The 23,056-nt window shown below is 41.8% G+C and overlaps 1 protein-coding gene across 6 annotated transcripts in view; it reads right to left on the bottom strand.

Annotated features, from left to right (window-relative positions):
- The window catches only part of GHR (growth hormone receptor), a 316,411-nt gene that overhangs the window by 96,569 nt on the left and 196,786 nt on the right, over window positions 1–23,056 (bottom strand). The window lies entirely within an intron of this gene.

Genomic DNA, 23,056 nt, shown 5'->3' on the forward strand with positions numbered 1-23,056 from the left:
ATGTTAAACCAGTTGTGAAATAGAGATGGCCAGAAATTCTATAGAGCTACAGAAAATGTTGGCAATTTATATATGAAAAATATAAATAAACAACTGTAATAATCAATTAACTGACCACAATAGGTTAGATTTAATAGTAAAAGTAGCACATTAAACATGGTCTGTGTCTTTTGCACTCCAAGCTCTTGAATCTTCCCAATTATGGCACAGCATGGACAGCAATCTTAGCATTTCCCTCCATCATCTCAATAAAATGTAAATCAATTCCCTCCAGTCTCCATACCTGTTCTTCTGCTCCGTCTCTACTGCATCTGCCCTCCCGGAGTTTCTGAAGTACTGGTACTGTGTGTTTATTGTTCTGTACTGTTCTACCCTGTATAGTCTACTGTTTGTACTGTGTGCGGCGCTGCGGAAACCTTGTGGCGCCCTACAAATAAACGATAATAATAATAATAATAATAATAAAATCATGTGGGGTGGAGGTGGTGGTACCAAGACTCAATGACATCTTCTAGCCACAAGGGGAAAAAAATTTACCTGTTTCTCTATGCTGTTATACAACACCCTATAACAGTGATGTACTTTTTGAATTCTGGGCCTCATAGCGAGAGTACATATTCCTAAATATAGCAGACGCATATTTGTCAAGTTTAAAAAAAAATTCCATGGACACTGTGCTGCTGAGTCGATGCCTCCCTGCAGCTTACACACAAGACTGTTGCACCAAGGCCCAAAAGTCATTGAGCGGCGGGCGTTAGCAATGATCAGCTGCGCTGGGTTTTATTGGGGTTTTTTTGCACGTTGGATTACAGAGGAATTTTTGATTGGATTGCTAAGATAGAAGAATTTCCCACTATATTACAACAAATATAAGGTTACAGTACAAAGGAAAGAAGGCACATTGCAGGATACAGTGTAAAGATTGATTGAGGTAGTTAGGGAGAGACTAGTGGGGTTGTGTATAGAGGAAAGGATATGAGTGTTCTCAATCAGTAGTTTGCTTCTACCGCTTTTGTGTTATTTGCAAATATCATTGGCTGTTTGACATTCAGGAAGCTTTGGACAAACTGTGGGCTACAATGTTAACGAGATGAGAAGAGAACCTCCAGACCACACTTCAGGGTCTAAATATTGAAATGGAAATGGAAGCCGGTTAAGCCAGGCCTGGTCCATCTACATGTGCTGGGTGGTCAAAGCCTCAGAAACCCCTTAGCACTAAAACCTTCCCCCCATTGGTTCAGTGCCAAATTTGCAGAAAATGGCCACAAAAAATTCAGGTGAAGACGGAACGTAGAAGATCATGAACATATGGCGTTCCAAAACAGTTCTGCAATGAAGTCAACATGAAAAAACAGTCAGTATTTAACTTATGTGCAAAACAGAAAACTAGTTTGCACCCCTTGCATTGTAACATGGTTTTGTCCAGGAGACTGAAATAAGATACTTCTTTACTTAAGATCCTTAATGAATCAGGCCCCTAGTTATTAGAATAAGTTCTTGCCTTGAGGGTGTTGGTACAGTATATGGTGCCTAAGGTTACTTTGAGTCAACTGAAATCATTCCTGGGACTGTTGAAATCATTATCCAAAGGTTGTGTAAGAGGAAAGTCAGTGTGCAGGCTCAACATCACTTCATTAGGGTAACAAAGGAAAGGGAGGGAGGATTTAAAGATATGGGATGAACTTTATGTACTTACAATGGTAGGTCAGTGTGGCAAACTGTAGATAGTTGTAGATAATAGTGAACTGCATTTTTTTATACACACGGCAGGGGGAAGGATTTGGGGGATACTTTTAAGGTAAATGTGGCAATGGGAGATGACCAACGGAATGGGATAAAGCAGAGTTGACAAATAAGTTTGCAATATTTTGACTGTTACTAATACTGTTCCTAATACTGTTCAGGGTAGAACTATATGTGAACTGGACAGCTGGATCACGCATGTGCATATCTCCTCGCACTGGCCTGGCAAAGTGATATACTAGTCCTTACTGCTCTTACTCACCAATGCAACTTAGTATAGCTCAGCTGCCTCGCAGTGATTTTAGTGGTAAATTAAGGTGATACTTAATTATCCTAAAGGGAAAACTTTCAAATGACCAAGCTTAAACAGTTCTTTTAAAAATTGTGATTTATTTTTAACACCAACGAATAACACTGCCACAAACTAGTGCCTGCTATGCTTTTCTTTCGACCAGGAGAGGACATATGAGGTAGTGGACAGAGCAATAAATTATAAAGACTTAGGGCCTGATTCATTAAGGATCTTAACTTAAGAAACTTCTTATTTAAGTCTCCTAGACAAAACCATGTTACAATGCAAGGGGTGCAAATTAGTATTCTGTTTTGCACATAAGTTAAATACTGACTGTTTTTTCATGTAGCACACAAATATCAACTTTAAATTTCAGTTTACAAATAAGCTGTCAAGTATTTGTGTGCTACATGAAAAAACAGTCAGTATTTAACTTATGTGCAAAACAGAATACTAATTTGCACCCCTTGCATTGTAACATGGTTTTGTCCAGGAGACTTAAATAAAAAGTTTCTTAACTTAAGATCCTTAATGAATGAGGCCCTTAGTTAACTACCACATTCCTCAACTCTCTCAACCCTCCAGGAAAGTCTCCTCACCAACTAACACTGAAGATTGGAGCCCCTATTATATATATAATGTACCATAATTCTACAATGAAACAAGTGTTTCACCACATCATAGAAGCCAGCATCCTAATAGGTTGTGCCAAGAGCACTGTGTCTTCATAACACAAATAAATCTCATGTCCAGTGACTACGCCTTTGAAGTGCCTGTAGTTCCCCATCAAGCTGTGTTTTGCCATTTAACAAAGCTTGGAGAACTTCTCACACAGACAATTGTATGTCGTTATCAACAAGAAAAACCTCCACATCCCTACTCCTACCAGAAGAACTACAAATATTGCTTTATCTATTTATATAATCAATAAATTCTATGGTCATTTTGCATCCCCGCAGGTGTCGATATCCAAGTACAATTAATGTACAGTCAGGAGTTTAAAGACAGTTTGGAGAGTGCTGGGAATTATAAGTCCCAATATGCACTGACAGTCATTTATTGTAAGGGCATGTTGGCGTTTGTTGTGCAAGAAATGGGACAATAGCAGGCAGAAGTCCTTCAATAGATGGAAGCAAAAGCAGCTAAAATCAGCACTGAGAGCGAGATTGAGTTGCTGATCTAATTTTCCTGCTCGCGAAACCTAGATTTTTTTTGCAAAATACTCCTATGAGCAGTCAATTCCACTGAATAAAACACATAAATGGAACTTTGGTTTGCGAAAAAGGTACAGTATTTTTGTGCAAATGTACAGTTCCCCTTATTGCTCCAGATTGAATCTGACCCCAAGTATTTGTTTTTGTGGCGTGTCATGTTGGAAGGCACTGAGAGGGGCGATCTAGTGACTACAGTATTTCCATCTGTGATTCACATTTTGGAACATTTACAGGTATATTTCACTAACAGGAAACTTTGAAACTATTCATTACATTTCACTGCAAAAATAGTGGCAAATTGGCAAAGTCACAAAACTTAACAAATCCACCTTTGAGGTCAATGACAGCATTGTCACAGATATGTGCATATTTTTGTTCCTACTTGGGAAACAAGGACATATTTCATTATTCAGCAACAGAACCCTTCCCTGGGCCTCATAAACTCCTGTATCAGCACTTTTCTTTTAGGAACAGTGAACATAGTTCTGTATAGCCAAAGTGAGTCATGTTCCCACACAGCCAGTTACATAACTACTAATAAGCAGGGCCACAATAATAGAAGAGTATGTCTGTTTCTGTTTTTTTCAAAGTGCTTAAAAATATGAATAAACACCAAATAGGGGTTGGTTAAAGGGTACGCGCCACAGTGGTGTTAAGTTAGATAACCAATATACAGGTGGATGTAGATTGATAAATCAGTGGGAACAAGTATCATCATTTAGGCAACCAATCAACATTCATGAGAATGCAGCCAGCCAAATTGCTAGGAGCTAATGACATCGCTCTGATACGTCCCTAGCTCCTAGTAAATTGGTAGGCTGTATTCTGATGAATGCTGGTTGGTTCAGTTCACAAAGTGGGCTACCAGTACAACTCTAAATAACATAGGGGTCTTTCATCGCTTTTTGTTATTTATCAAAGGGTTAACGTTGGAGAATTCATAAATTTCTCTGGCATTGGCCTACTTACCGGATATTACCAATGTCCCCGTAGACCCCTACGGGACAGCAGCATTTGTTAATGCAAATCTTTTTGCAGAAAAGTAACTCCATGTCAGAATGACGTTACTGTTGTTTTTTTTTTTACAAGGTGGTCCAGCTAAAGCCTCCCTGATTCGCTGGATCCATCAAAGCTTTCTCTACTTACTGGCAGAGTTAGGCTGCCGGTAAAGAGGGAAAATACTTAGTTGAGGAGGGGGGTCAACGTTGGGGCTCCCAGAGCAGCTCCGGCATAGCAAATTACTGCTGCAATTTGCTGTGCAAAGGGGTGCACAGAATTTTGCACCAACTCAGATCTGGCGGTCTTTGTGTCTCGCCCTATACTTTTAAAGGAATCCATATTGCGCACTACTGTGGTGGAGAAGTTAATTTCTAGGCGCACTCCAGGCAACGTAATAAAATATGTTACTCACAAGTGCCACGTGTAATCCCTATGTCCTGTCACTCTCAAGATTAACCTAAGCCATGAATAAGGACTAACTGAGCAATATTGTAGCATAAAAACTGAAATATCTAGTTTAACAAAATAGGTGATACTAAAGTGGTAGGATGGTGGAATTCGATATAACATTTACACTTTTCTTTACAACACTCCTCTTCAGATATTTTTCAATTCTGCACACACAATGGCACGCTTCTTGCTTGCAGAGGCGTCCCACTGGACGGAGCGTTAGTGTGCTGGGAGGGCCATATAAGGTGTTTTATGGTGCGCACCAAGTGAGCTTCGGAAATGTTTAACCGGGCAACTCTAAATTAAATGTTTAAGGTACAAAATTTAGAGGGTTAAGAAAGTGTGGCAACACTAAAATAGAATTAAAATGCATGAAGATAGCCCGTACTAATAAAGCACATTTCACTCACAAGTAGACATCAACACAGAGAAATATTTTTTTACTTTAATAAGTGCGGATATCCCAAAATTCAACATTTCTGACCCCTCTATAATCCAGTGCCATCACAGACAATCTGCATTCTTATTTTATGGAATAAGTGTCTACTGTGATGTTAAGATTGCATTAAAATGCTGCTTTAAAACACTGCATTTAGCTATACAACGCGTACCACAATGTCTTCCTTTGTTACTTGACTTACTGCCAGACGCTGCCTGCAATTATATTTTTTACTTTTCTCTATTACTACTTTTTCAGGATGATTATGACCATTGGAACCCAGCCAGCAGTTCAGAATTCCACACAGTGAATTATGCCAGCAGTAATTCTTCAAGCAATGTTCAAGGGTTGTTATTGGTGCAGAATTTGGGATCAATTATACTCAAAAAAGGATATCCATTAATCACAGACATCAAAAGGTGGTCTTAGAGGACTGCTTTGGCTACTGCTGTAATCGAGGGATTGGGAATATTATGTACCTAGTGTTACCCCCATGCCGAGCTGTCAGGGGTGTTTAAAATATGCGGTAGAACATGATATGTATAAATCTAATACATTGTTTACTTCCTTCAAGAAATAAGCAGTGGCATAGTTTGAAAGATGATATTTAAATGGGGACCACCACCAAGAAAAAAATATTATGCGTTGCATTACATACATTAAATAATACATAGTGAACTTTGCTATCATTGGCATTTCTGGTCATTCAGTCTCTGGAGGTCATAAATAAACCATAATAGAGACAAAGTTTTACTGGCATTGCGCTGTAGAAGGATGTGAATTTTGCACCAGTGCCGACTCTTCAGGTCCTGCCCTATACTTTTAATGGGACATCTTTTGCACATTATTATGATTTATATCAGTCCCTGTCCAATTGGAGCTTAAAGTCTAAATTCCCTATCACAAACACACATACTCAAACTGCAGGGTCTGTCTTGTCAGAAGCCATTTAACTTACAAGCATGCTTATGGACTGTGGGAGGAAAACCGCACAAATACAGAGAGAACATTAAAATGCGACACAGATAGGGCCCTAACTGGGATCAAACCCATTAAGGCGATGACATTAACCACTGTGCCATCATGCTTAAAATTATTACCATTATACTTTATTTATAAGGAGCCACAAGGGGTCTGCAGTGCCGTACAATGGGGGCAGAACAAGAATATAGCAATAGATTACAGACTGTGCAGACAACAAACAAGTTAAATAGTAGCTGCAGAACAACCAACAATGACACAAAGAACAGGCAGAATGAGAGAATGGGACAGATCAAGGAACATATCAGAGTGAAAAGAGCCCATGTCTAGGATCATGGGCACAGCTAACAGGGCGTTGGTGAGCTGGCGTTGGGAAGGCAGTGGAATTGAGTTAGGAGAAGGGTTGGTAGACCACTATAAATAGAGGAGTTTTTAGGGCATATTTTAAATTATGGTGATTAGTGGAAAGTCTAGCTGGGCATGTTAGAGAGTTCCATAAATGAGGAAGTGGGAAGGATAGTCTGTGATCATTGGCAGAGCAGAGGGTGGGATAGAATTTGGATGGATTTGAGGTTGGGGTTGTAACAGAGAGCAAAGTGGTTGAGGGCTTTGAAGGTGAAGGTGAGGAGTTTGAGCTGGTTTCTGTAAGGAACAGGGAGCCAGTGTAATGACTGGCAGATTCAGAGGCCAATGTAGAGTGATGAGAGAGGAAAATTTGATGGGCAGCTGCATTGTGGACGTATTGAATCGAGAAGAGATGGTTAAGCAGGAGACCGTAAAGGAGGAGGTTGTAATAGTCGAGGCGACAGAAAACAAGAGAGTGGATGAGAGTTACGGTGGAGTCTAGTGTGAGAAAGGGTCTGATCCTAGATATATTACAAAGGTGGAAGATGAAAGATTGTGAGAGGGACTGGATGTGGGGAGTGAAGGAGAAGGGGGAACCTAGGATAACGCCCAGGCAGCAGACTTAGAAAAAGGGGAGAGGATAATGTTGTCAACGGATAGGAAGAAGAGGGGAGGTGAAGGGATCTTGGTGCGGGGTAAGACAATGAGGTCAGGTTTGGACATGCTGACTCTGAGAAAGTGCTGGGTCATCCAGGAGGAGATAGCAGAAAGATAGCAGGAGACATGAGAGAGGGTGGAGGGAGAGAGATCAGGGAAGGAGAGATACATTTGGGAATCATTTGCGTAGAGGTAGTATTGGTGGCCAAAGGAGCTGAGGGACACTTGGAGAGGTAAGAGGTAAACCAGAAAAGGACAGTATCATGGAGGCCAAGAGTGGAGAGTTTGCAAGAGGAGAGGGTGGTTCATAGTGGCAAAGGCTTCAGGGTGTACAATGAGCAGGGAGAAGTGACCCTTAACTTTAGCAGTGAGAAGGTCGTTTGAAAGCTTGGTAAGAGCAGTTTCAATGGCATACAGGGAACAAAAGTCGGATTGAAATGCAACAAAAAGAGAATGGGAGGAGAAGAAGGTGGTGAGGTAGACAATCTGCTCAAGAGCTAGCCTGGTCAGGGATGGAAATGGTAGAGATGGAGGAGAGGTCAGGGAGGAGAAGAAAGTGACAGGGTCAAGGGTATCAAGTTTGTGCTTTTTGAGAGTAGCCATGGAATGAAGTGGACCTCAAAGGGGGGAGAGAAGGATACCTATGCCACCCCCTTGCTGGCTACCAGGTATAGGAGTATGGGAAGTGAGGCCAAATAGGGGTCAGCGGGAGAGGTGGTGAGCCAGGTATCAATGATGGCATGGAGGTTAAGTTAGTTAGAGACAAAGGAGTCATGGGAGGAGGCTAGCTTATTGCAGACCGATCCGGCATTGCAGAGGGAACAGGAGAGAGGGAGGATGGGAATAGAGGAGATGTGGCTGCGGTAACAGGAGTGGGTTCAGTTTGGAGCATGGTGAGTGAATAGATATTGGACAGGAGACTGGACTGATAGCTGAGGGGAAGGGAGATGGGTGTTGGTCTTAAAAAGGAGGGGGTAGAGGAAGATTGAGCAAGAGGGTGGGAGTGAGGGGAGAGCAGACAAAGGCACCTGATGGGGGTGATTTGAAAAGGGGAATGGGGAAGAGGCAGGTAGGAGTAAAGACATGATAATAATAAGCTGGACACACAAAAAAGTTAATTGTAATAAAAACTCAGTATTTCCTCACGCATGATCAGTTTATGTCATAAATGATGCTAAAGTAAAATATAATAAACGGGGTACCACTACAGACATACTAACTTGTGGAGGAATCACTAAAAAGCAGAAAGTCACCGCTAACACTGATGTGCGTTGAGAGGCCCATATAGATGCATTGGTGCCAAACCAAGGCATTTTGAAATGGGCTTCCAGAGTGGTTTGTAAATTAGTGTTATGAACTCAACAATCAGCAACTAATAACCCTTATACAGAACCTATGGCGCAGGATGTTTTTCACCATTAGTAGCCGCCTTTCCTGGAACCACACTGTTCATTGGTACTCAGATGCCTCCTGGACTTTAACGTAGTAGTGTATAGATGTTAACAGTCTTGAGTGAGGTAGCGTCAGGGGTGAGTCAGGGAAACTCACAGCTATCAACACATAGACAAAACAAGACAAACTGGACACAAAAGATGATGGTCAATTGGCAAGCCAGGTCAGAGAACAGGAGATGTACTCAAGGTCAATAAACAAACAGAGAGTTTAGGAGAAGGCAGAAATTCAACAGGAAAATCCAGTAAACAAAGCCAACTTCAAACACACTGAATCCAGCAGCAGAAAATATACCAATCTATAGGGGTGAAGGTACAGGAACTAGCTTATAAATACCTAACACCAGCAAGACAATAATGGCAATGAGCATATTTATATAGGTCCTGGCCAATCAGCTGCTGAGGAGAAATCATGTGAGCAGAAAGAGTTGATTGCTCAGCTGCTAGGTAGTGAGCAGTGATGAGTCTTGCAAGAGCTAATGAATCAGCTGCAAAGTGGAATCCCACTTTGAATCCCAGCGAGTAATGTTGCTCAGCAACAGAAACACAACAACTCAGACATCAGAAAAAATCTGCAATGGATTCCTGAAACAACAGAGAAGCAAAACGATAACACAGAGCAGCAAAAACATAACAATGACGTTATGCTTTTCTTTATATGCACAAGTGCCTCATGCCTATGTGATGTCAGGGTTCCTAATGGATTAATATACTTCTCATGAATATTGGTTCAGGCCGGAAAATGGCTGACCCCAATGTGTGTAGGGAACAAGAGCACTCTAATGAGGCAGCCGTTCTGTTATATGTAAGGGCTTACTCAAATTAAGTAACTGCTACACAAGGTTTTGCAAAAGTAATTGAATTATATTAGCTGTTTGTAGAGGAGCAAATACTTGTGAGCAGCAGGGGCTCAAGGTGCAGACTAGTTGGAGAGGGGGCACAATATCACACTGCAAAAAAATACAGAGATGAGATGGAGGTGGGGGGTAGAATTACAAAATATTACAAAAAAAATATTATTCAAAATTTGCAATGTTGTTTGGGCAAGGTGGCGAACACTAAAACTAAGGAAATGTTATTCTAAGTATCTGTGCTTTTTGTATACATGGACAATTACATTGTGCTACTTTTGTAGTACTTTTACTAATGTTACATTGTACCATAACTGTTACAGTCTTGGGTGATATAGGACAATGTAAGAGGGGCATCTCCTAGTTATAAGTCTGACTGGTTTTTTTATGTTCTTTCTTGTCTATTTTATATATATCCATACAAAAGCCATTCCTTCAGAAGTAGTGACTTTTTGTAATTAAAAATATATTAAAACTCTGGAAACTGATGAAATGGCAGGTCACCAATGTGAAACACTAATATAAGTAGGGATGTGCACCGGCGACTTTTGAGGTCTCGTGTTTTGTGTTTTGGATCCGGATTTTCATTATTTTTGGGGTTCGGATTTGTCTCGCAAAACACTTGACGAAAGGTCTCGGTTCGGATTTAAGGTTTTGGATTCGGATTTTTTTTTAAAAAAACATAAAAAGTTTAAAAATCAAGTTTTTGGGCTTATTTTCACTCCTACGCTATTATTAACCTCAATAACATTCAATAACAAGCATTTCCACTAATTTACAGTGTATTCTGAACACCTCAAAATATAGTTATTAGTCCAAAACGTTGCAACGAGGTATCTTTCTGGACTGCGTAGAAGAGTGGGTCACCACAATATATATAATAAGAAAACCATCAACTTGTATGATTCGCACCAATAAATGTATCTGGACTGCGTAGAGGAGTGGGTCACCACAATATATATAATAAGAAAACCATCAACTTGTATGATGCGCACCAATAAATGTATCTGGACTGCGTAGAGGAGTGGGTCACCACAATATATATAATAAGAAAACCATCAACTTATATGATTCGCAGCAATAAATGTACCTGGACTGCGTAGAGGAGTGGGTCACCACAATATATATTAAAAACCCTGAACTTGTATGATTCGCACCAATAAATGTACTTGGACTGCGTAGAGGAGTGGGTCACCACAATATATATTAAAAACCCTGAACTTGTATGATTCGCACCAATAATGTACCTGGACTGCGTAGAGGAGTGGGTCACCACAATATATATTAAAAACCCTGAACTTGTATGATTCGCAGCAATAAATGTATCTGGACTGCGTAGAGGAGTGGTCACCACAATATATATAATAAGAAAACCATCAACTTGTATGATTCGCACCAATAATGTACCTGGACTGCGTAGAGGAGTGGGTCACCACAATATAAATTAAAAACCCTGAACTTGTATGATTCGCACCAATAATGTACCTGGACTGCGTAGAGGAGTGGGTCACCACAATATATATTAAAAACCCTGAACTTGTATGATTCGCAGCAATAAATGTATCTGGACTGCGTAGAGGAGTGGGTCACCACAATATATATAATAAGAAAACCATCAACTTGTATGAATCGCACCAAATAATGTACCTGGACTGCGTAGAAGAGTGGGTCTCCACAATATAAATTAAAAACCCTGAACTTGTAGGATTCGCACCAATAATGTACCTGGACTGCGTAGAGGAGTGGGTCACCACAATATAAACTAAAAAACCCTGAACTTGTAGGATTCGCACCAATAATGTACCTGGACTGCGTAGAGGAGTGGGTCACCACAATATAAATTAAAAACCCTGAACTTGTATGATTCGCACCAATAAATGTATCTGGACTGCGTAGAGTAGTGGGCACTGGGCACCACAATAAAAAAATATATAGAAAACCTTCAACAGGTCAGAATTACACCCAAAAATAGTATCTGGACTGCATAGAGGACTGGCCACTGGCCACCACAATATAATATATAGAAAACCTTCAACAGGTCAGAATTACACCCAAAAATAGTATCTGGACTGCATAGAGGACTGGCCACTGGCCACCACAATATAATATATATAGAAAACCTTCAACAGGTCAGAATTACACCCAAAAATAGTATCTGGACTGCGTAGAGTAGTGGGCACTGGGCACCACAATAAAATATATATAGAAAACCTTCAACAGGTCAGAATTACACCCAAAAATAGTATCTGGACTGAATAGAGGACTGGCCACTGGCCACCACAATATAATATATATAGAAAACCTTCAACAGGTCAGAATTATACCCAAAAATAGTATCTGGACTGCGTAGAGTAGTGGGCACTGGGCACCACAATAAAATATATATAGAAAACCTTCAACAGGTCAGAATTACACCCAAAAATAGTATCTGGACTGCGTAGAGTAGTGGGCACTGGGCACCAGAATAAAATATATAAAAAACCTTCAACAGGTCTGCATTACACTGCACATACGGCTGCTCCTCCATCCTCTCCATCATATACATGTTGGAGTTTCAGCGTGTGACAACCTCATGTTTTTGATAATGTCAGTGCATTTTGAATATTTTTCAATTTTCCCCACACCACTGAATGTACTTTATCTATGATACGCATCTATCTATCTTGACTGCGTAGTGTGGTGGCCCCGGTACACAATTTGGTACCGAGGCCACAATATAATTAAAAAATTGGGCATCAACTGTCACCGTTGTTTAATATCTGATACACCTAAATATGGACTGCACAGTGGAGTGGCCCCGGTAGTAAATTTGGTGCCGGGGCCACAATACCTCCTCCAACTTCCAAGTGTAGTGTTTATAAAGACAGACAGCGTCGAAGTGTTATTAGTTGACTTTCTTAACCCTAAAATTGTCCCTGTTGCAAATATTTGTGCAATGGACAGTTACTTTTTTATTGAAAGACTCAAGCTTTCAAGTGTAGTGTTTATAAAATATAAACAACAATACAGTAGTTTTAGAGCACGTCAATACCTCTTGTTTTAAATTATGACAGGGCATTTTACTTTTGGTTTAATTTCTTGAATTTGTTTAAATTTGGTTTTACTTTTTGAACATGGCAAACGACTGTTGATTGGTCATATAATGCCAAAAAAAAAGTTCCAAGATGGAATTGTCCTTGGGCCCTCACACCCACCCTTATGTTGTTGAAATAGGACATGCACACTTTAACAAACCAATCATTTCAGCGACAGGGCCTACCAAACAACTTTGGCTGAAATGATTGGTTTGTTTGGGCCCCCACACCAAAAAAGCTATTCATCTCTCCCTGTACAGACTAAACAGGCTCTACTGAGGCAAGATGTCGTCCTCATCCTCAACCTCTGATTCCTCTCCCCCTACAGTGTGTACTTCCTCCTCATCACACATTATCAATTCGTCCCCGCTGGACTCCACAACCACAGGTCCCTCTGTAGTATCTGGAGGGCAGTGCTGTACTTCATTGAGGAATTGATTATTCATTTTTATAAACATCATTTTTTCAACGTTGTGAGGAAGCAACCTCCTTCGCCGCTCACTGACCAGGTTCCCCGCTGCACTAAAAACTCTTTCCGAGTACACACTGGAGGGGGGACAATTCAGGTAAAATAGAGCCAGTTTGTACAGGGGCTTCTAAACTGCCTTTTTTTCCTGCCAGTAACAATATGGACTGTCTGACATGTCTACTTGGATGGTGTCAGCAAAGTAATCATCCACAATTTTTTCTATTGTGACAGCATCCAATGCAGCGAGAGTAGACATGTCTGCAATGGTTGGCAGGTCCTTCAGTCCGGACCAGATGTTATCAGCATCCCCGCCAGCGCCTCTTTTGGGAAAACTGAGCTTTTTCCTCGCAGCCATAGATGTGGAAGAAAATGAGGGTGGAGCTGTTGGCATGTCACGGTCCTCTTCAGAGGACAATCTCCTGACCAGCAGGTCTTTGCACCGCTGTAGACTTGTGTCCGCCGGAAACAGAGACACAACATACGCTTTAAACCGAGGATCGAGCACGGTGGCCAGAATGTATTCCTCTGACTTTAAAAGAGTGACCACCCTCTGATCCTGGCAAAGCGTACGAAGGGCTACATCCACAAGAGCTACATGCTTGGTGTAATCGCAATGGCTTACCAGCTCCTCCCTCACTTTCTCCAGCTGCTTCTGCAACAGCCTGATCAGGGGAATGACCTGACTCAAGCTGGCAGTGTCGGAACTGATTTCTCGTGTGGCAAGTTCAAATGGCTGCAGAACCTTGCACAACACGGAAATCAGTCTCCACTGCGCTTGACTGAGGCGCATCCCCACTCCTTTGCCTATGTCGTAGGTGGCTGTGTAGGCCTGAATGGCCTTTTGCTGCTCCTCCATTCTCTGCAGCATATAGAGGGTGGAGTTCAAGCGTGTCACAACCTCTTGTTTGAGGTGATGGCAGGGCAGGTTCATGCTTTTTTGATGTGCCTCTAGTCTGCGGTAGGCACTGGCTGAATGCCGAAAGTGTCCAGCAATTTTGCGCGCCACCGCAAGCATCTCCTGCACACCCCTATCACTCTTGAGGTAATGCTGCACCACCAAATTAATGGTGTGGGCAAAACATGGGACGTGCTGGAAATTGCCCATATTTAATGCCCGCACAATGTTACTGGCGTTGTCTGACACCACAAATCCCCATGAGAGTTTAAGTGGGGTAAGCCACTGGGAGATAATTTCCCTCAGTTTCTCTAATATGTTGTCAGCGTTGTGCCTCTTATTAAAGCCTGTAATACACAATGTTGCCTGCCTTTGCACGAGCAGCCATTTTGTAGATGCTGCTACTGATGCAGCTGTTGCTGTTGCTGCGGAAGGGGATGCATCTACCCAGTGGGCTGTCACAGTCATATAGTCCTTCGTTTGCCCAGAACCACTTGTCCACATGTCCGTGGTTAAGTGGACAGTGGGTACAACCGCATTTTTTAGAGCACTGAGGACTCTTGATCGTACTTCTCTGTACATTTTTGGTATCGCCTGCCTAGTGAAGTGGAATCTCGAGGGGATTTGGTACCGGGGACACAATACCTCCATCAACCCTCTAAATCCCACTCCACTGATGGCGGACACCGGGCGCACGTCTAACACCAACATTGCAGTTACAGCCGCAGTTATACGCTTTGCAATAGGGTGACTACTATCGTATTTGGTGGTCATGGCAAACGACTGTTGGACGGTCAATTGTTTTGTGAAAGACTTAGCGGTCTTACGACTTCCCCTCTGGGAAGATGACCGACTAACAGCAGCAACAGCAGCAGTGGCAGTAGTAGGCGTACCGCTGCAGGATTCCTCGGATGAATCCTGTATTGAGGAGGACTCAGTCTGGCTGCTGACTTGGGCTGCAGGACTGAATCTGATGGAGATTGTGGAGGAAGTTGACGAGGAGGGTGTTGCTGGTGTGTATCCAACTGGACCACGGGATTTAGGTGTCCCTGTACCGATGAGGGTCCTAGCCCCAGTTCCTGAACTAACCACTGAACTATGAAGGTTATTCAGGTGACGTATAAGGGAGGATGTTCCTAGGTGGGCAAGATCCTTACCCCTGCTTATTTGAGCTTTACATAAGCTACATATGGCCATACATTGGTTGTCTGGATTTGGATAAAAATAACTCCAGACCGAAGAGGTGCATTTTTTGGTCTTCTGACCAGGCATGACGATGGGCTTTTTTGATCCCATGGACATCAGCTGTTTCCCCCCCTGGTGCCTCATTTACAATAACCCCATCACCATCCTCATCATCAAGTTCCTCCACAGCGCCAGCTACATCATCAATAGGCTCCTCCCGAGCCACCTCTTCCCGTACAGTGATGGGAAGGTCAGGCTTGACAACCACCAACACCCTTGGACTCGCCTTGAGGATTTGTAATAATTTCTCTTTAGAAGGCAGAGTTGTTTGCTGTTTTGTTGCTGACAGCATAACTCTCTTCAATTTTTTGGAGGGGGGGGAGGAGGAGGAGGGATAAGATCCGTGGGTGAAGCTGAACCACTAGTCATGAACACGGGCCAGGGCCTAAGCCGTTCCTTGCCACTCCGTGTCGTAAATGGCATATTGGCAACTTTACGTTTCTCCTCAGATGATTTTAAGTTTCTCTTTTTGCTACTTTTTCTTAACTTGGGCTTTTTGGATTTTACATGCCCGGTACTACGAGATTGGGCATCGGGCTTGGAAGACGACGTTGATGGCATTTCATCGTCTATGTCATGACTAGTGGCAGCAGCTTCAGCATTAGGAGGAAGTGGGTCTTGATCTTTCCCTACTTTATCCTCCAAATTTTTGGTCTCCATTATATGTAGCACAAGATACTGCAGAATGTGTGAACTTGGAAATATTGCAGTACCAATGGAATTATACTGCTGGATTGGTTTTGCAAATTTGGTTATAATTACTTTTTTTAAAAAAAATTTATTTTAATATTTTTTATAATTTTTTTTTTATTTTTTAAAAACTTGGGAATAATGGAGAAATAACTATGCCCTTAGAAGCACAGAGCACAGGACACAGCACCACTGGACTGAACAGGACACAGCACAGGACCCAGCAGCACTACGGAACTCAGCAGGACAGAGCACAGGACACAGCACCACTGGACTGATACTGCAGAATGTGTGAACTTTGTAATATTGCAGTACCACTGGACTTTTACTGCTGAATGTGTGAACTTGGTAATATTGCAGTACCAATGGGCTTATACTGCAGGATTGGTTGTGCAAATTTTGTGGTAATTAAAGAAAAATTAAATTAGTTTTTGGTATTTTTTTAAATAACTTTTTTTTATTTTTTTAAACACAGGGGAATATTGGGGAAATAACTATGCCCTTAGACACACAGAGCACAGGACACAGCACCACTGGACTGAACAGGACACAGCACAGAACCCAGCAGCACTACGGAACTCAGCAGGACAGAGCACAGGACACAGCACCACTGGACTGATACTGCAGAATGTGTGAACTTTGTAATATTGCAGTACCACTGGACTTTTACTGCTGAATGTGTGAACTTGGTAATATTGCAGTACCAATGGGCTTATACTGCAGGATTGGTTGTGCAAATTTTGTGGTAATTAAAAAAAAATTAAATTAGTTTTTGGTATTTTTTTAAATAAGTTTTTTTAAACACAGGGGAATATTGGGGAAATAACTATGCCCTTAGACGCACAGAGCACAGGACACAGCACCACTGGACTGAACAGGACACAGCACAGGACCCAGCAGCACTACGGAACTCAGCAGGACAGAGCACAGGACACAGCACCACTGGACTGATACTGCAGAATGTGTGAACTTTGTAATATTGCAGTACCACTGGACTTTTACTGCTGAATGTGTGAACTTGGTAATATTGCAGTAGCAATGGGCTTATACTGCTGGATTGGTTTTGTAAATTTGGTTATAATTATATATATTTTTTTTAATTTTTTATTTTTTATTTTTTTTTACTTTTTAAAAACTTGGGAATAATGGGGAAATAACTATGCCCTTAGAAGCACAGAGCACAGGACACAGCACCACTGGACTGAACAGGACACAGCACAGGACCCAGCAGCACTACGGAACTCAGCAGGACAGAGCACAGGACACAGCACCACTGGACTGATACTGCAGAATGTGTGAACTTTGTAATATTGCAGTACCACTGGACTTTTACTGCTGAATGTGTGAACTTGGTAATATTGCAGTACCAATGGGCTTATACTGCAGGATTGGTTGTGCAAATTTTGTGGTAATTAAAAAAAAATTAAATTAGTTTTTGGTATTTTTTTAAATAACTTTTTTTTATTTTTTTAAACACAGGGGAATATTGGGGAAATAACTATGCCCTTAGACGCACAGAGCACAGGACACAGCACCACTGGAGTGAACAGGACACAGCACAGGAACCAGCAGCACCACTGACCTCAGAAGGACAGAGCACAGCACACAGCACCACTGGACTGATACTGCAGAACACAGCACAGCACAGCACAGAACTAAACAGCACAGCACGAGATCTACCAGGACAGAGGACCACCTAACACACCCTCCCTCTACCCTGATCAATGCCCGAGTGAAGATGGCGGCGACTAGCGGGGAATTTATAGGATCCGAGTATCGCGAGATCCGACAACGGGATTATGAGTCAGAGCCTCAGTTTCAGATTTGAATTTGGCGCCAATACCCGGATCTGTCTCGGATCCGACTCGGATCGGCAACGTTCGGGTGGGCTCGGATTTCAGAAATCCGAGTGCGCTCATCTCTAAATATAAGACTGACAAACGGCTGCCTGTGGAAATCATTGTCACAGAGTTGACATTTAAAAGAAAAATAATCAATTCACAGTTGAAGTGATTCTCTAGCATTCAAAAATTAAACTAAAAATATTTCTTATCTGCAACAACCATGGAAATATGACCAGACAGCCTTCATCATCACCTTCTGACCCATCACACAATTTTGGCAATAATAGTGTAATCCTAATTGTACAGTTATTTACATACATATAAGACCTCCCCCCTTCCTTTCTTTCTGATATGCCCTGCTAAAATGCTGTAGGTATTCTTTAAATTAGCTGCTGGTGTAACCTGAAAATTATGTGACGCACTAATCCCATGTGGTCATTCAGAGCCAATACACAGCGAGCATGCTTATGCGTCATGGGATATTCACACCCCTATCATCAATATTTACACCTGCCCAGTAGATCGCTCACTTTACGCAGAGACCTAAAAGGTAAATTTAAAGGAAGTTAAACAATTGTAACACACAGTAAATGTAAAACATTTTTTGTTAAATGGTATCTGTTTAATTTGCAGTTTTTGCATTGGCAACTCCCAACAGTACCCAATTGTGTGCGACTGAAGTCATTTGCAGACCTTGTGATAATATGAATGTGGCATGGACAGATTTGAGCATGGTTTGGGCGGGTCATGGGAGGGATCTATTTGTACCCCAATCATTGCTTTTTGAAATGTTGGCAAGTAGGTATGCATTGGTGAGAAATACTCTAATATTAACTGCATCTCTCTTACATATAAGAACCTCACTGCTACATTATACACAACTGAAGCACTCAAAGCTGTCAGTGACTCTCTGTCTGTTCTATTAGAGAAGCCCATTCCTCCTAACAAGGCAATCTGCTGCACTGGAGTGGAAGAGAGCTAAGTGGAATTATTTCTGTAAGTATAAACACTTCAATAATTTAATGTACATTATTTAGCACAGTAATGCACAGCCTTTACTATATATAGACCAATAATCCACAACATGTAAACCACTGACAAATTAAGTGATTAACATTGATTATCTTGGTAAAATGGCATCTGTTATGGGGTGGGATATATTAGGCTGCAAGTGAACAGTCAGCTCTTGAAGTTGATGTGTTGGAAGCAGGAAAGATGGGCAAGCGTAAGGATCTGAGCGACTATGATAAGGGCCAATTTGTGATGGTTAGACGACTGGGTCAGAGCATCTCCAAAACGGCAGGTCTTATGGGGTGTTCCCGGTATCCAGTGGTTAGTACCTACCAAAAGTAGTCCATGGAGAACAATCGGTGAACTGACTACAGGGTCATGGGCAGATCATTGATGCCCGGGGGGAGCAAAAAATAGTCCGTCTGGTTGAATCCCACAGAAGAGCTACTGTAGCACAAGTCGCTGAAAAAGTTAATGCTGGCTATGATAGAAAAGTGGCAGAACACACAGTGTATGGGGCTGCGTGGCCACAGAATGTTCAGAGTGCCCATGCTGACCCCTGTCCACTGCTGAAAGCACCTACAATGGACATGTGAGGACCAGAACTGGACCATGGAGCAATGGAATAGGTGGCCTGGTCTGACAATTCATGTTATCTTTTACATCATGTGGACGGCCGGGTCCATGTTTACCTGGGGAAGAGATGACACTAGGATACATCATCGGAAGAAGGCAAGCTGGCAGAGGCAATGTGATACTCTGGGCAATGTTCTGCTGGGAAACCTTGGGTCCCGGCATTCATGTGGATGTTACTTTGACACGTACCACCTACCTAAACATCCTTGCAGACCAAGTACACCCCTTTATGGCAACGCTATTCCCTGATGGCAGTGGCCTCTTTCAACAGGATAATGCGCTCTGCCACACTGCAAAAATTGTTCAGGAATGGTTTGAGGATGATGATTAACTGTTCAAGAAATTCCCCAGATCTCAATCCGATCGAGCATCTGTTGGATGTGCTGGAAAAACAAGTCTGGAGGCCCCACTTTGAAATTTACAGGATTTAAAGGATCTGCTGCTAACATCTTGGTCCCAGATACCACAGGACACCTTCAGAGGTCTTCTGGAATCCATGCCTCGACGGGTCAGAGCTGTTTTGATGGCACGAGGGGACCTACACAATATTCGGCAGGTGGTTTTAATGTTGTGGCTGGTCAGTGTATATGAATGTCATATAGTGTCTGGCTTTGCTCTTTAAAGAAGGTTTGTGATAAAAAGTTATCCATGCATTCTTAAATGATCCAGATTCCAATGAAGTTGATGATAGCATTCATTGGCCTACATTAAAATGTAACAGGATACTATAGACATGTGGAATGTAGTTCTCTTGCTAAGTGTTTGAAGCATTATGTTTTGGACACCATGGCCTGGTTCCTGGTCATGCATAAAGTTTCACCTTACCATTGTAAAAATTATCAAGAACAAACACATCTTTATAACCTACAGCCAGCAGTTAAATGCTCTGAGTGACAATAGTTTTCCAAACAGAAAGATTTGAAAGACTAATGATAAATGAGAAAGACTTATCGTGGGGGCGTCCATAAACGGCTGGAAATTACATTTAAAAGGCAAAACAACTATGAAACATGGAAACTGTTGGCAGTTTTATGGCTGATAATTAGATTCCTCAGACAAGCCTCTCCAAGGCTTTGTTCTTTGTTAAATAATATGTAAACTACAAAAACACTGTCACTTGTAATCAACAACAACCCTATATATCATTTTACTATATTAATTAGACATAACGCTGCACTTTATATGCAAATCAGCTCCTCTGCATTTATCAACACGGTCTTGGCAAAGTGCCGATAAACCCACCTGACCTCTACCTCAGCGTCACTGACAGCAGATTTACATTAGCCTAGAGGGTGCTAGAATTGTGGTCAGAGCTCCCATTGCCTCATGGGAATTGTCGTTTTTCTTTGCTGCAGTTATTTAGCTCCCACCCACTAGGAAGACTTTGGAATCACCTGGATAAATCAGCTGTTAAATCACTTTGCAGACGTCTAACAAAAGGTAAATGTAATAATAATAAGCATTCAAAAACCTGACTGTACATTGGTCAGCCTATTAAATCTAGGCTTTATCAGAGTTTGCAGGACTTCTTCCTTAATAATGTTCTGAGGTTTTAATCTGAGTGGACCCTAGATGGCTGTGTGCAGAGGAGGAACTAGCGAGCTGTGGGTCCCGATGCAGGGAGGCGGGGAGGAGGGACCGGGGCCCCCGACACTCTGCATCTGCCATGCACTGGGCCCCATTAACTCCTTGGGCCCCAGAGCACCGCACCTACAGCACCAGTTAGTTCCACCACTGTCTGTGTGTCGTAACTACCATACGTCATGCTTTCCACTCTTCGGAAATTTCCGGTAGCCTCCCGAATTCCGGGTAGGTGCCCACTTCCTATTAGGCGATTGGGGCTGGGCCAAAACGGTACAATTGGCCGCCCCTCTCCTCAGTCACACTTCACAGAAACAGTCGGCAAGTATGCCATAAGTAATTTTATCCCTTGCTTCTACACAGATCTAAAAAAACCGATTGAGGTGTCAATAAAAAAAAAGACACAAACACTGCTGGTTAAAAAACGATCAGTGCTCACTAAATATACCATAAATATAAAAATCCTTCACATTAAACCTTCAGTAATACGTGGTTCAGATGATTCGTGACTCAGATCTGTGTAACTTGTTTTACAGGTCACTTCCTATAAATACATAGCGGCATACTTCAAATGACCATAATAGAATAATGTGAAGCTTTCACTGCAACAAATAACTCACTTCTTTAGAGAACGCTCTGGGCCTGAGTCATTAAGGAGAACAAAGCATAAAAAAAGGAGTAACTTTGCACCCGGGCAAAACCATGTTGCATTGGAGGGGGAGGTAAATTTAATATGTGGGGACAGATTTATAGTTGAGATAGGGCGTGTCCTAGATCAGCTTTAAATATCAGTGTAAAAATAAAGCTATCAAGTATTTGTGTGGTACATGAAAGAACAACCACTATTAAAGTTATGTGCAAAATAATAAACTAATTTGCACTCCTTGCATTGTAACATGGTTTGTCCTGGAGAACATTTACTTCTTTTTCTGCCTTACTTTTCTTAATGACTCAGGCCCTCTATCTTTGAATCACACGGCTAGGTTCCCTGTATGATCATGCAGTTTGTATTCTCTCCCTGCGGTGATATTATGTGGGTTAGAAAAACAATTACACACAAGAAGGTCAAATGATCACTTTTTCTGTAGTGCGGATTGATTGGTATTCGCATCTTGTTTTGTGGAAGGTATAAAAGATCTATATCTATTTATTTCCACATATATAATTGAATACAGTGGCATTGTAATAGTTACTGTTATCAATATAACAGACTTTGTAATGGAATTGTGCTAGATTACAAAAGAAAAGGAAAATTATGTGTTCTTAATATCTATCCACCAAATAACCAGCCTCTGTTACAGTATGATCATATAGAATACTATATTTTTAGGGAGCATTTGACTAGGGTCTGAGCATGGTACCGTGTTGTATCCAATCTTGAATTTATGATAATTCAGGGTGTCCTCAGTTTTGAAGTGAGTAGGGATAGATTAATCAGTACCCAATCAGAGCATTAGAATGTTCAGAGTAGCACAGAGCATTAGAATGTTCAGAGTAGCACAGAGCATTAGAATGTTCAGAGTAGCACAGAGCATTAGAATTTTCAGAGTAGCACAGAGCATTAGAATGAGATGCCGATGAGATGCCGCACCGCAGCCTATTAGGAATATTCTCAAGTGAAAAAAGTGCAGATGGCCCAGTGACTAAGCCCAAGGTAGCCCACTATGGGCCCGGCCCGGGGGGGGGGGGGGGGGCAGATTCCCCCATTCCCACAGCCCAGCCCGCCCCGGCTAGTAGACCAGCAGTAGAGCATAGCACAGATGCAAAATAAACCTCCCCAGAAGATTCCAGTTCCATTAACATAGGACAGATAGGAACCCGAAGGGCCCACTACATAGAATGTATTGTCTAGTCATGGAATCACATTGTGGAACACTATGACAATCTAAACACTGTCTGAAACACAGCTAGCTTAGAGACATGCTGTGCCCAAGTTATAAAGGAATATTTCCCTGCATACATAGGGCATGATGCTCAGTCATTCGGGTTGCTACATAGATAGATAGATATACAGTATATTTGCACTTTAGCACATCATCATCATATATTTGTAAGGTGACACACATCTCCGCAGCAGTGGACACTTGGTATAACAAATCATACATAAAAATAAGTCATACATAAGAATCAATATATCTTACTCTATGGGCTAAGCTGTGATTTGAAACAAGGTGGAAAAAAAATACTAT

The sequence above is a fragment of the Mixophyes fleayi genome, chromosome 1, assembly GCF_038048845.1.
Source record: "Mixophyes fleayi isolate aMixFle1 chromosome 1, aMixFle1.hap1, whole genome shotgun sequence".
Taxonomy (NCBI): Eukaryota; Metazoa; Chordata; class Amphibia; order Anura; family Limnodynastidae; genus Mixophyes; species Mixophyes fleayi.